General features: G+C 42.3%; 1 protein-coding gene across 1 annotated transcript in view; it reads left to right on the top strand.

Moving 5' to 3' along the window:
- The first annotated feature begins 11,951 nt into the window (after positions 1-11,951).
- Positions 11,952-12,168, top strand: part of ARL4A (ADP ribosylation factor like GTPase 4A) — a 2,907-nt gene continuing 2,690 nt past the window's right edge. Inside the window, exon 1 of the mRNA XM_039710624.1 lies at positions 11,952-12,087. The gene's annotated coding sequence lies outside the window, so the exon portion shown is untranslated. The remainder of the gene's footprint in view (positions 12,088-12,168) is intronic.

Raw genomic sequence — 12,168 nt, 5'->3', positions numbered from 1 at the left:
AACACTGTCATCTTGTAGGCACTGCTCATAATCCAGACAGCTGCCCGGGTTATTGGTGCCAGGCTGCAGAGACTTGCTCAGAGCAGGATTAGACGAGGTGAGCGTGATGCCTCAGAGACCTGCTGAAGAATGGGTGCAGTTCCACCAGCTGTGGCATTGGGGCAGCAGAGGAAGGGCAGAGGCCAGCTCAACTGAGAAGTAAAACCTTTATGGTAAAACACAATATAAGCTAAAATAGATCACTCAGCCTCACCTGTTCAGCCTTGACACTCCATTAAAGCTGTAATTATGGGTGTATCTGCATCAGGTCCATAAAAATTCCTCTCTGGATTGGGAGCAACTGCTCTGGGCATTGTAAGTATGAAGTGAAGACAAGGCTCTGCTGTGTTTACAAAGAAATAGCAAAATCCTCAGGTTCTTCTTACTTCAACTTGGAGAATTAAAAGATTTGCTTTTAAAAGGGATGGCGTCATGTCTGATCTCCCATGTCCTGAAACTTTTCTGCTGCTATTGTTAAAGGCATGAGGCCTCTCTGCAGTACAGCTCATTTTGTTTCTAGCAAGTGGTGTTTTGCGGTTGACTTAAGGACTGTGAGTGTTGATAATGTACTGGATCTTTCTTTCATTATTACTGAATTATACTGAGTAAGAGACATCCACTGACATGGCTTCAGTCCAGAGACTGAGCATGAGGAGTCCTGTCCACAGTCAAGGGCGTGAACTGAGAAACAAAAAGTGCTCACTGACTACAGATGGACGGATGAAGATTACGACATTTCTTGTTCATTTTGAAGCTTTGGTTTTGCATTTAAATGTTGTCTCCATTCATCAACAATTGTGTGATGGCTGCTGCTATTGGTTTTACACAATTTTATCACTCTGGCCCAGTGAAAGCTTGGAGTTAGGGCCTCTGTGGTGATGATGGCTATTGTTTTATCTCAACTCTGACTTATCATGGGTCTGAAAAACACAGAAACACATATGTGCTTTATGTGCCAGACTGCTGTGCCTTCAATCAATCCTCAGCAAGGACTCAAAGATTAATGATTTGCAGGGAGTTCAGTGATGCTAACTGTATCTCCAGGTGTGCTGAGATGAAAGACTCTGCAGATATTGGTGTTCCTAAAGCAGAAGGGCATGGCTCTTTAAGTGACCCAGGCAGAATCTCTCCGATTTAGTAACAGGCTTTCACAGAATTACCTATGGCTTCAGAGGCCTTCCATCAGTAAACCAGGAGAAAGGGATATAACCATTTGTCCTCTTTAAATCTTTCTCATGCTTCCTTTGAAGATTCAGTTTGGGGTTGCATCTACTCATGTGCTGAATATATCATATATTTATCTGAATTACAAAATCTTCAAAGCATGAAGACTTCCTTAAATAGATTTTTTCTATTTACGATAATGTCCATGTTTATTTTTTCCTTACATAAGGAGGTATTATTTGATTTTTCTTTTCCAGCAGAATAGATTTTTTCTATTTACGATAATGTCCATGTTTATTTTTTCCTTACATATTTGATTTTTCTTTTCCAGCATCAGAGAGGCCTTGAATAAAATAATTCAATTAGAAAAACAAAAAAAAATTATGTTCATAGTATCCCACTGCTGCTTCTGCTCCCTAGAAGTCCTGCTTGGACTCTTAATCTTCTATGATCAGTCTTGGTAGAGATGAAGAAGAAGGCTCCAAAGAGATGAAAACTGCAGAGCTTGCCCTTGCAGCACTTCAACTTCTGCCTCTCAGTATTGCCTCCATTCACTGGAGTTGAGTTAAAATCTCAGCTAAACAATCTGTTCCTCCACAGGTTTGTTTATTTGCCTTCCTTACTTTGTTTAAAGCCTGCTAAGTAGTGTGGTGGGGCCACGAGAGCCCGAGAACGGGAAACCTATATTCTGATAAAATGCTGTGATGTCAACAAAAGGCTTAAAAAAATATGCATTTAAAAATTAGTATTTTGGCAGGGTTTCATGCAAGTTTACAATTCTAGTGGCAGAAGCTGTGCCGGATTCTCTGAAAAGCTTCTCTTGTTCAATATTATGGAATTGGAATGTAAGATGTGGTTTGAATCGTATTCCCTGGGAGAGGAAAGCAGAAACGATTTTGCAGGGACTGGCTTTATAAGGTTTTCAAAGTGAGTTGACTGTTGTTTCCCTCCAAGAACTGGAACCTAGGATGTGAAAGAAAGCTTTCTGCCTTAACACCCCCGGGTTTAGCTTTCAAATCAATTTTCAAATGACTTCGCTTTTAACATTCAACAAACAGTAGGCCTAATCTTGCATTCACTGAAGTAATTTTGAGATTTACTGTTAACTTAAAAAGAAGACATGGTGAGCTGATAAGATTTTAAAAATCTAGACTACAGCTGAGCAAGGAGATGAATTTACTCCTCCCCACCCACACAGTGTTTGTCTTCCCTGAAACCATTCTTTCATCGTCCTCTCTTTGGTTTGTTTCTTCTTCCCTTTTTCATCTAATCATAAATACAAACCTGGGAGCTCCCTAGGATAAGGGTTGGTTTTCCTTTTGCTATAGTACATTGTAATAGGCTTAGATTTCACATTGAAACTTTTAAGTATTGTAACTGAGAAAAGTTTGTGGGGGTTTTTTTTTTGTTTTTGTTTTTGTTTTTTTTTAATTTGGCTTAAGCTTTAGAAACTGCAGTAAATATCCAGTACTTAAGTATAAAGTGCCCATCATTTCTCATTGGAAGAGACTGAAACCTTCATGCTACAGTTCAGGGCTAGCTGGTGAAACTATCCATGGCCCTGGGGGGAAAGAGCTCCTTTGGAGGCACTGAAACTCTGCAGTTCTTATCACTAGCAGCCAAACAACTCTGTTTGGGCTTGAGAAAAATCCAATCTAGAATGCTTAGCTCTCATTCATGTTCGGCTGACTGAAGTTTATTTTTCATACCAGAAATCAAAGCAAAGGAGTATTTGCTGTTTCCATCCTCGCCTGGAAAGCTGATTTTAACACTCTCTTGCTTCAAAACAAAATTTAATATATTGGTCAAAATCCAAACATGCACAGGAACTGGATGCAGTTGCCACACAGTTGGCAAAGCTGTAGGACCTGCTGTATCAGAGTTTGCATGTACACTTGGGAGTGCTGCTGTGTTGGAATAGGGGCAAACACAGGTAAGTGTTAGCTCAAAACTCCTAGTGCCTGGGAAGTCTCCAAATGAAAAGCCACTCAGAACTCTGACCTTCTTTGCAAGCAAAGAATTGGGTCATATAGAATTCTGAGTGCAAAATTATGTTTTATTTTGCTGGGCCATATTAAGTATTTCACTGTGCACTTCAGATGTCTGTTGACTAAAAAGACAGGTTAAAGATCCAGCCAGTGACACAGTTTTTGAAAACTCACAAATGCCTCACAACTACAGAGCTAAAATGAAGTGCCTGGGATAGACTTCTGGTAGGAAGGGAGGCACGCACAGTAGAGAATGAGACCAGTGGACTGCACAGATGCTCAGCAGGCTTTACCAGTCTTCTGTGATTTAAAAAGACCAAGTTAATTTATCTGTTAAAGTATGTATTTGTTGTTTCTCTTCAGGAACATTGTTAATCAAATCATTACCTCATTAAAGATATTACAACCTACATTTGAGCTCAGTTATCTGACTAAAATTAATAATAAATAGTTTCTTTCTTTAAAAAATAAAAATAAACGCCTCCCCTCTATCTAGGGAGCCAGCAGGTCTCTCTTTTCACTCATACAAGAAAGATGCTTTCAGAAAGCCAGAGAGTAATTATATTCCATGCTATTTGTTCTGTATGTGACCAGGAGTTATAAGCAGCACTCACAAGCTCCTATTAGGAACATTGATAAATTACCAAACAGTGGTTGGAGAACATCAAACAGATTGTTTGTGGTCTATTTCATTGTCTCAGTGGACATTTCTCTTAGCTGTTGCTTCTGAGCACCAGGCTCAAGGAGCTGTGACATTATCACTGTACTACCTACATTATTATACACTAAAGCAGATACTTTCAATTTTTCACAACCCTCCTGGGAGCTTAGGCATATCTCCCATAAAATTTTATTTCCATACAATGCAATCTCTGTGAAATCTGTTTCTATTGCTGCTGTGCCTTTTTAGGAGAGATGAGCAACTGAATTTCCTCTTCAAGGTGTGCACTTAACTTGATTTACACAAAGTTATTACAGATCAACAGCCTGCTCGTTCTCACAGTGCACCCTGTATATTGGATGGGCATCACCTCTCAGTTGTTGCCAAAGACAGTGGGAACACATGCAAGAGGCGGCTGTGCACACCACACAGGCACAGGCTCCCTGCTCCCCCCAGCCACAGGAACAGGCCAGTCCCTGCTAATCAGTGGAGCTTCAGTGCTTTGTCTTTTGTGTCTGTCTTTGAAATGCTCTCATGGCAGGTTTCAGTGCACTGTATTTGTCATTTAAGCATGTCATTAACCATATGCTAACTCTGACTGTGAACTGAGTGCTGTGTGCTTCTTCCTGTCCTGGTACTTCCTTTTGGATATATGCAGCACCTGAAGAACAAAGCATAGCTTTTGAATAAGTAACTGTTGCAAGCACATGGATCGTTAGGAAAGAACTGGCTTAAATGAATGTTTCATCCCATAAACACTTAGTCAGAAGCTTCAGTCAGAACTTGTAACTTTTTTTTCACTACAGTAAATCAGAGATACATATTTATCAAAGAAAACCCTTCTTTGTTCTGATGTCCAAGGTCTGTTTGTTTTTTCCTATCTATTACAATTCTAGCACGTGCCAGCAGCTTTATACATGTTAAATAGTTATACAATATTTATCGTTATTTAGAGAAAATATTTAATAGCAGTTTTTTCTTTCCTTCATTGTAACTCTGTGCTAGCAATATTTCTAACAGCAGTAGTTATGCTACCAACATTTCCATTATTATTCCGGAGCTGGGAAAATAACTCCACATATTAAATCCGTCTATACAGAGGCAAAATAAAATATGGTGCTCTTATATTTGTAATTGTAGTACTTTTAATCTGCTTGCAAACTGCTCCCATCATATTAAAGCGTTAGATTTAAAAACTCTGCAATCCTTTTCAAAGTAAACAATGTGAGAAGATTGCAGCTGATACTGAAATCTCAGCTTGATAGAATTTTAAACTGTTTAGAATTATTCTGGCATAGAAAAAAAAAAACCACAAACACACCCCCCCAAAAAAAAACCCAACCAAACCCCCCCCCAAAAAAAAAAAAAAAAACCCAAAACCCCCCCCCCCAAAAAAAACCCCAACCAAACCCCCCCCAAAAAAACCAAAAAACAAAAAACAAAAAAACCCCAAAACCAACCAAACAAACCAAAAACCAAACCAAAGGAAAAAACCAAAACCAATCCTAAAGTGCCCATAGCTTTTCTGGGGGAAAAACATTGGGGAATAAAAAAGATATTGGAAGCCATTCTCTTAACTGGCAAGATTTTCAATGTAGCATTGAGTTGGCACTACATTCTCAACAGTAGAGTGTGATGACTCAAGTCACTAGTTCCAGAGGGGGAAAAACACTATAAAAGCAAAAGTGCTGTCACAAACTGGGGTAGGAGGTGGGGAACCAGTTGCTGAGGTGAATGTAAGTCTTTGATCAGTATACAACCATTGAAGAAAACATGCAAGCCAAGGCTTGCTCATGTGTAGTATCACACATTGAACACTGGAATTGCTCATGATGAAGCCTTACCTCATGTAATGAAGGATTAAAGTAGGAGGTAGGAGGTATTTATTAAATAAATATATTTGCTGGATGTTTTTTAGCACCAGCTTCTTAATGAAGTGGGGGTAGAAACCAGGGATTCCTATTTAAAAAAAAAAAAAGTTTTTTCATATTCTTTAAACTGCCCCATAACAAGTCTTATGTCCAGGTTTGGATTTTGGGACTATAAACTTTGTATCATATGAAGAAGGGATCTATGTTAAACCCTTATTAATTAATCACACTCTGCTATTAAATGAGCACTCAGTGTAGCTGAGAGTTTTGTCATTCAAGTCCTTAACACAAAGATGCTGTTGGGGACAACCCTTCTGCTGTCCCACCCTATCACAGAAGGTGCATTTCTCCTACAGCCACACGGACACAAAGTGGTCAGGCTGTTCCCTGTGTTCCACAAACATGGAGTCAACACCATTACAGCCATCCCATCCCAGGATGAAACAACCAAAATTCACAGAGCTTGGAAGGAGGAGGTTAAACCTTCAGCTACCCTGAGCCAACACTTGCTCGGTGTGACTAAGAACATTTATGAGCTAGTACAGCTTACTTTCAGCTAACACACCTGAATAGAATTGAAGACGCAACAAACTCTGACTGTCAGTATCAGAAGAAGCTTTTTGTTTTTTATCCTGCTATGTGGCATTATGTTTATTTATGAAAATGAAAGTAGCAAAATATAGATGTTAGCCTTCATGTGAAGGTATGTATGAAATGACAGTAAGTTTAATTAACTGGTCTAACACAGCGACTCCATCTCCTACTGCTCTAAGCTTATTTATTGTGAGGAAAGAAATTAGATTTTCTACCACCAACTACTTTTTAATAATCAAAGCAAAGTAGTTCATTCAGCATGTAAGTTATCATAAAAGAATTCAGCAGACATAGGAAAGATGATAAAAGGCTTTGTGCAAAACATTTTGTACATCAATTTAAGAGACGGTCTTAAGAGCAAAAACTCATGTGTTGCAATTTGTCAGCTATTTCATTCTTACTGCTCATATTCAAGGGGGTTCTCAAAATTCATGGTGAAACTGCTGTAATATTTTATGTACCACGTAACAACTCCAAGCAATACTTTCAGAACCGTGTAACAATTCAAAGCAGTACTTTTTTACCTCTGAGATCTAGAGTATAGTTGAAGAGAAGTAACTTCAATTTTTGAATGTACAACTGAGCTACAGTTGGTTGCTGTAATAATAAACATTATTGCTATTACACAAACACTAATACATATTACCCCAGCCTAGGTCTGCCATGCCATTGTACTGAAATGCACCTGATTTTCTCTTTCATACACATTGAGACATCTGTCTGATTTCCACACAGAGCAGCAATAACTGGTGGTGTGAGGTTGCTAACACATCTCTCTCATGAAGATGGGGGGTTGGGATCCCACTGCTGTAGGCCCATAGCTGTAGTTGACAGTGCCCAGTCTTTGCAATAATTCCATTCTTCTTAGGACTTCATTCATTTGTGTCTGACAACTCATTCAGCCCTGTGATGCAGCTGGCTCCTTCCTATCCCTTCTTCAGCATTTGCTCATATCTGCTTCTGTCTTTTACTGTTCTTTAGTTCTGGTCTGCATCTGCAGACCCTGAATATCCCTGCATATCCCTCTGCATCTGCAGTACATGGCATCAGGATCATTGGTCTGATGTTTCATTTTTCATTTGATTTGAATCAAATTTGCTACACACAATATGTGGTGCTGTTGAAAAATAACTCTAAGGTGAGTGATTAGCTATTGAACTATTACAGGATAATTTTTTCATTTGATTTGAATCAAATTTGCTACACACAATATGTGGTGCTATTGAAAAATAACTCTAAGGTGATTAGCTATTGAACTATTATAGGATAACAAATGCCATTAGGCTGTTCTTCAGAATGAAAATATTTAATGAAAACAAAAGGAATATTGTGCATATCTGGCCATGGAAATTCAAGCCCACTATCCTTGCTTTGGAAGGAATTTCTCATCTGCTGCATCACTAGATGTGGTTGTGTAACAACAGTCATACCTACCTGAGTGGAATTTAACTTTAAAATGACCAGCACTAATGAAAGCTCTGATTTAATGTCCTGCTACAGTAAACCTCTCATGAACTGCTAGATTTAATTTCCATGAATTGCTGTTTCCATATGAAAGACGATTTTTGTGAAGAATACATGCAACCTTGCAAGTAGATGTTTGATGATTCTTTACATTTTTATTATCTGGGCACTGTGAAACAGCTCCTGCAGGGAAGGAGGTGAGATGTATTAAAAGGTAACCTAAGTCTCTGCTGGGTAATAATATTAAAATTTCCAAGAATCTTATCTTCCCACTGTAAGCCAATTCTTTCTTGGCAACACTTCAACCAATTTCATGGTCCATATCCCTAATAAGGACTATCTAAGTTTCTCAGAAGCAGGTAATAATTGCAGCATTGAAAGCCTGGCCCCCTCAAACCTGCCCTGAACCAAAATTATCCCCAGGCCATTAAGGAATTAAAAAAACCAAACCAAACCAAACAAACACTATTTTATCACAGTAAAGAAGCTGCATGTTATGCAGATACTGCTTCTTTTTCGTGAAACACAATGATTTGTCCCTGGCCCTGCCCTCTTTTATGTGGAAAATTTCTATAGCACATATGAAAGAAACCTATGTAGAAAATAATATATTACTGTTTACACTGATACACTGTGTAAACAGGAAAGGGGAGAAGATTTTTACCCACAGAAGCTGAAGTTGCAGTTGTTTTCATGAGCTAAGGAATGCTGAGCCAGAAAGAACTCAGATCTGTAGAGATTAGATTAGAAATGAGAAAAGTATTAGTATCAGTATGTCAAATTACCCCAACACAGAAATTAGGCACTTCCTTATTTTGCATTAAAAATTCTTGCAGCTTGAGCCTTTCACCATTGTTTCCTCTTACATGGATCTTGCAGTTACTTTCAGCTGTCATCTAAGAACAGCCCACTCCCCCCATTTAGCTACATACTTGAAAAGTGGGAAAGGTGCTCTTTCTGTACACCTCCTTCATGCAAGACTTCTACAGGATAATCAGAGCCTTGCTTTACCCTTTTACCTTCAATTATCAGAGGTTGAATGTGTCAACTCTTCTACACTCCCACTAATTTAGATACCATTACTCCATAACACCTGCCCAGTCTGCTCGTTTGACTTCCAAAGCAGCATGAAGTGTATGGGAGGAGCTGATCCACTTGGATTGTTATTTAATAGCTGTTTTGCAGAAGTGCCTACAGGCATTAATTAAGATCAAGGTGCAAGGAAGACTTACAGTGAAAAATAGTCTCAGCCCCAGAGAGATCATACATAATTCACTTCATAGCAAGTTACAACAGGTAAATGTGATAAATTAACTGTAGGGAGTGTCCAAGCATTTTCTGGAGAGCACAGTATTTCCATGTATATATTTACAAATACAGGTATGCTCATGTTGTTGAAGATATTAATTTCTGTCTAATCTTAAAATGACCTCCCTGATGTCACAAATCACAGGAATCTCTTTTTACAAGATTTATGAGGTTCCTTCTCCACCTACTGTGTTGGATACCCTACACCTTAGAAAAAAACACCAGTTCTTTATCCCTCTCTTTCCAATAAAATATTATGTATTGACTGCTTTTCAGCAGAACAAGAGATAAAAACAGGACTTATGCATCTTATATTTAAAAATCTAAATACCTTCCATGAGGGTAGGAGCTAGCCAATATCCATCCTCATGGAATTAATTGTAAAATGCACTATTAGGAAGCTGTGTTAAAGTTTGAATAGATCTTGGTAACAATCAGGCATGAAGGTTTAGGAGATTGTAATATTTAATAGGCTTATTTTTCCATTAAAAATAGGGGATAGTTAATTTTGTAGGTGGAGATAAAGGTCAATTTGATTTATTTCAGCTTGTCAAGCTTTATGAATAAATCTATTATCTGCAGTAATATTCCTTAACAAGCTATTTCTAGCTGGTTTCCTCCCAATTTTGAATTACTGAAGACCATCCATTAAATAATTAAGGCCCACTTTTCCTGTCACTATAGATGCTTTCCTATTGCATTGTATGCTATGAAGTTCTTTATTTTGTGCAAAAGTACTGTAAAATACTGCCAAATCAGAAACCTTACCAGCTGGCCTTAGGGGTAGTAACTTACCCCTCCTTTCCATAGATGTAAAATCACCTTCCTATACAAACAGGCCACTTCCTCCAAAAAGAATCAGCTGCAAGATCAGGATGTAAATAATAAACAAAGATAAAAGCAGTAAAATATTCATCTCAGATGTAAGCAAACTAGAATTTTGCTATTTTTAGTACGACTAGAATGGGTATCTTAACACTTTATTAACATGAAACTGCCTACAGCACACGATGGACTTTTTGTATTGCTATTATATGTTCCTTTACTATTGAATTACTTCTCTTTTACATAAAATTATCTGTGATTTAAAATATGGACTACAATGCCTTCAAAGGGAAAAAAAAGAAAATATGATTGCCTGAATATTCTTGTAAATTAGCCCTTTTCAGCAGACACATCTAGAAATAATACAGTCCTCTAGACAAAAAGACAAGACTAATACTGAAAATGACAGTTCTCTTTTACCGAAGCCCAGCTGGTCAAAGATTTGGGTGGTTGCCCAGAGAAGCTGTGGATACCCCATCCCTGGAAGTGCTCAAGGCCAGGTTGGATGGAGCTCTGAGCCACCTGGTCTAATGAAATGTGTCCCTGCCCGCAGCAGTGGGGCTGTAACGAGATGATCTTCAAAGCCCCTTCCAGCCCAAACCACTCTATGATTCTCTGATTGTGATACTGAGGACAGAAAAACATACACTTGGACCGATAGACTAGAGTGGCACAACAGCTTTAGCTAACAGTTATGCTTTTATTGTAAAGATTGATTTATTAAATTTTTATCTAAGGACTATAGGTGAAGACTTTTGTAGCCAGCTCTGCTCTGATCCTCCTGTGAGCTGTTTTACACTGCCGGGTACATGCCACACAGGCAGCAGTAACCATCGGCATTGCCACAGCTGGGCAAAATGCAGGGCAAAGCTCCTCATGAACAGAGCAGTGGGAAGGAACAGAACCATGGCAGGGCAGCAGGAAGAGCTGAGGCAAATACTGCTCCTCCAGGCCTCCTCAACACCTGTGTGCTCTGGAAACAGTAAACGTAGCCAATGCGTTATCAGACTCTCGGAATTAGTTCTGGGAAACATTGCACTGCTCAAATCAGCCTGAGATATGAAAATGCAGGATTACTTCACATATCTCTGTGCTGTGGGAAACCTTTCTTGCAACCTAGCCAGGCACCCTTGCGTGTTTCCCTCAGCCCCGAGCGCTGCTGCCATCCCTGCGCGCCAGGCGTCCCTCAGAACCGCGACACGCACTGCGTTATTCCCGGCCCCTCCCGGTCAGTTTCCCCGGTGTCGCGGGGAGAGCTCAAAGGCAGATACAGCACGAACGATGGGAGCACAGAGCCGGGTCGGCGCACTTTTATTTACGAAGCACGGCCGAGCCCGGCCGTGCCGAGGGCTCTCCGGGGCCCTCAGCGCAGCGCCCCAGGTGCGCGAGGCACCGCCCGGCGCCGGCAGGGGGCGCGCCAGAGTGACAGCTCCCACACCCAATGGGCGCGAGGGGGCGGGGCACCGCAGAGCCACCCCAGGGCGGCCGGGGCCGCCATGGAGTGACGGCAGCCGCGCCCAATGAGCGCGCGCTCTCCGGAGAAGGGGCGGGGCGCCGGGCCGCCGGAGGGGCGCTGCCGCCCGCCGCGGGGCGGAGGGGCTGCCGTCGGCGGAGGGCGCGGCCGCGCCGGCCTGCCCCAAGCTGCCTGAGGCAGCGGCTCCGCCTCCCGAGGGAGGAGGAGAAGGAGCGGGGGCCGTTCAAGGCAGGGCGTGGGCGGGGAGCGGCCCCTTCCTCCGGCCGCGCTCGGCCCCAAGCGCTCGGCTGCGCACGGTGCGATACTCGGGTTCTCCGGGAGCGGCCAGCGCCGCCGGCCAATGGGCGAGGCGGAGCGCGGCTCTTTCCCCGCCCCCCGCGCGCGGCGAGGCCAATGGGAGAGCGCGGGGAGGGGCGCGCGGGGCTAGGCGCGCGCTGGGAGGCGCCCCACCGCCAGATGCTGGGAGAGTCGCGCGGGCGGCGGCGCTAGCGGCGGGAGCGGAACGGAGCGGGAGCAGCAGCAGCGACTGCGGGAGCCGGAGCCGCAGCAGTAGCGGCAGCAGCGACTGCAGGAGAAGCAGCGGGAGCCATAGCAGTAGCAGAAGCGACTGCGGCAGCAGCAGCGGGAGCCGCAGCAGCAGCGGGCGCGTGGACATGGGGTCGCGGGCAGCGCGCCCCTCCCCTCGCTGAGGCAGCAGCGGTAGGCTCGGGGCGCGGCGAGGGGCGGCGGGGGCGCAGGTGCCGGGCGAGCCGCAGTGCCGGGAGCGGCCGCAGCCGCCGG

The sequence above is a fragment of the Passer montanus genome, unplaced genomic scaffold (assembly GCF_014805655.1).
Source record: "Passer montanus isolate IOZ18808 unplaced genomic scaffold, ASM1480565v1 scaffold10, whole genome shotgun sequence".
NCBI lineage: Eukaryota > Metazoa > Chordata > Aves > Passeriformes > Passeridae > Passer > Passer montanus.
This window is presented reverse-complemented; position numbering and strand designations above follow the sequence as displayed.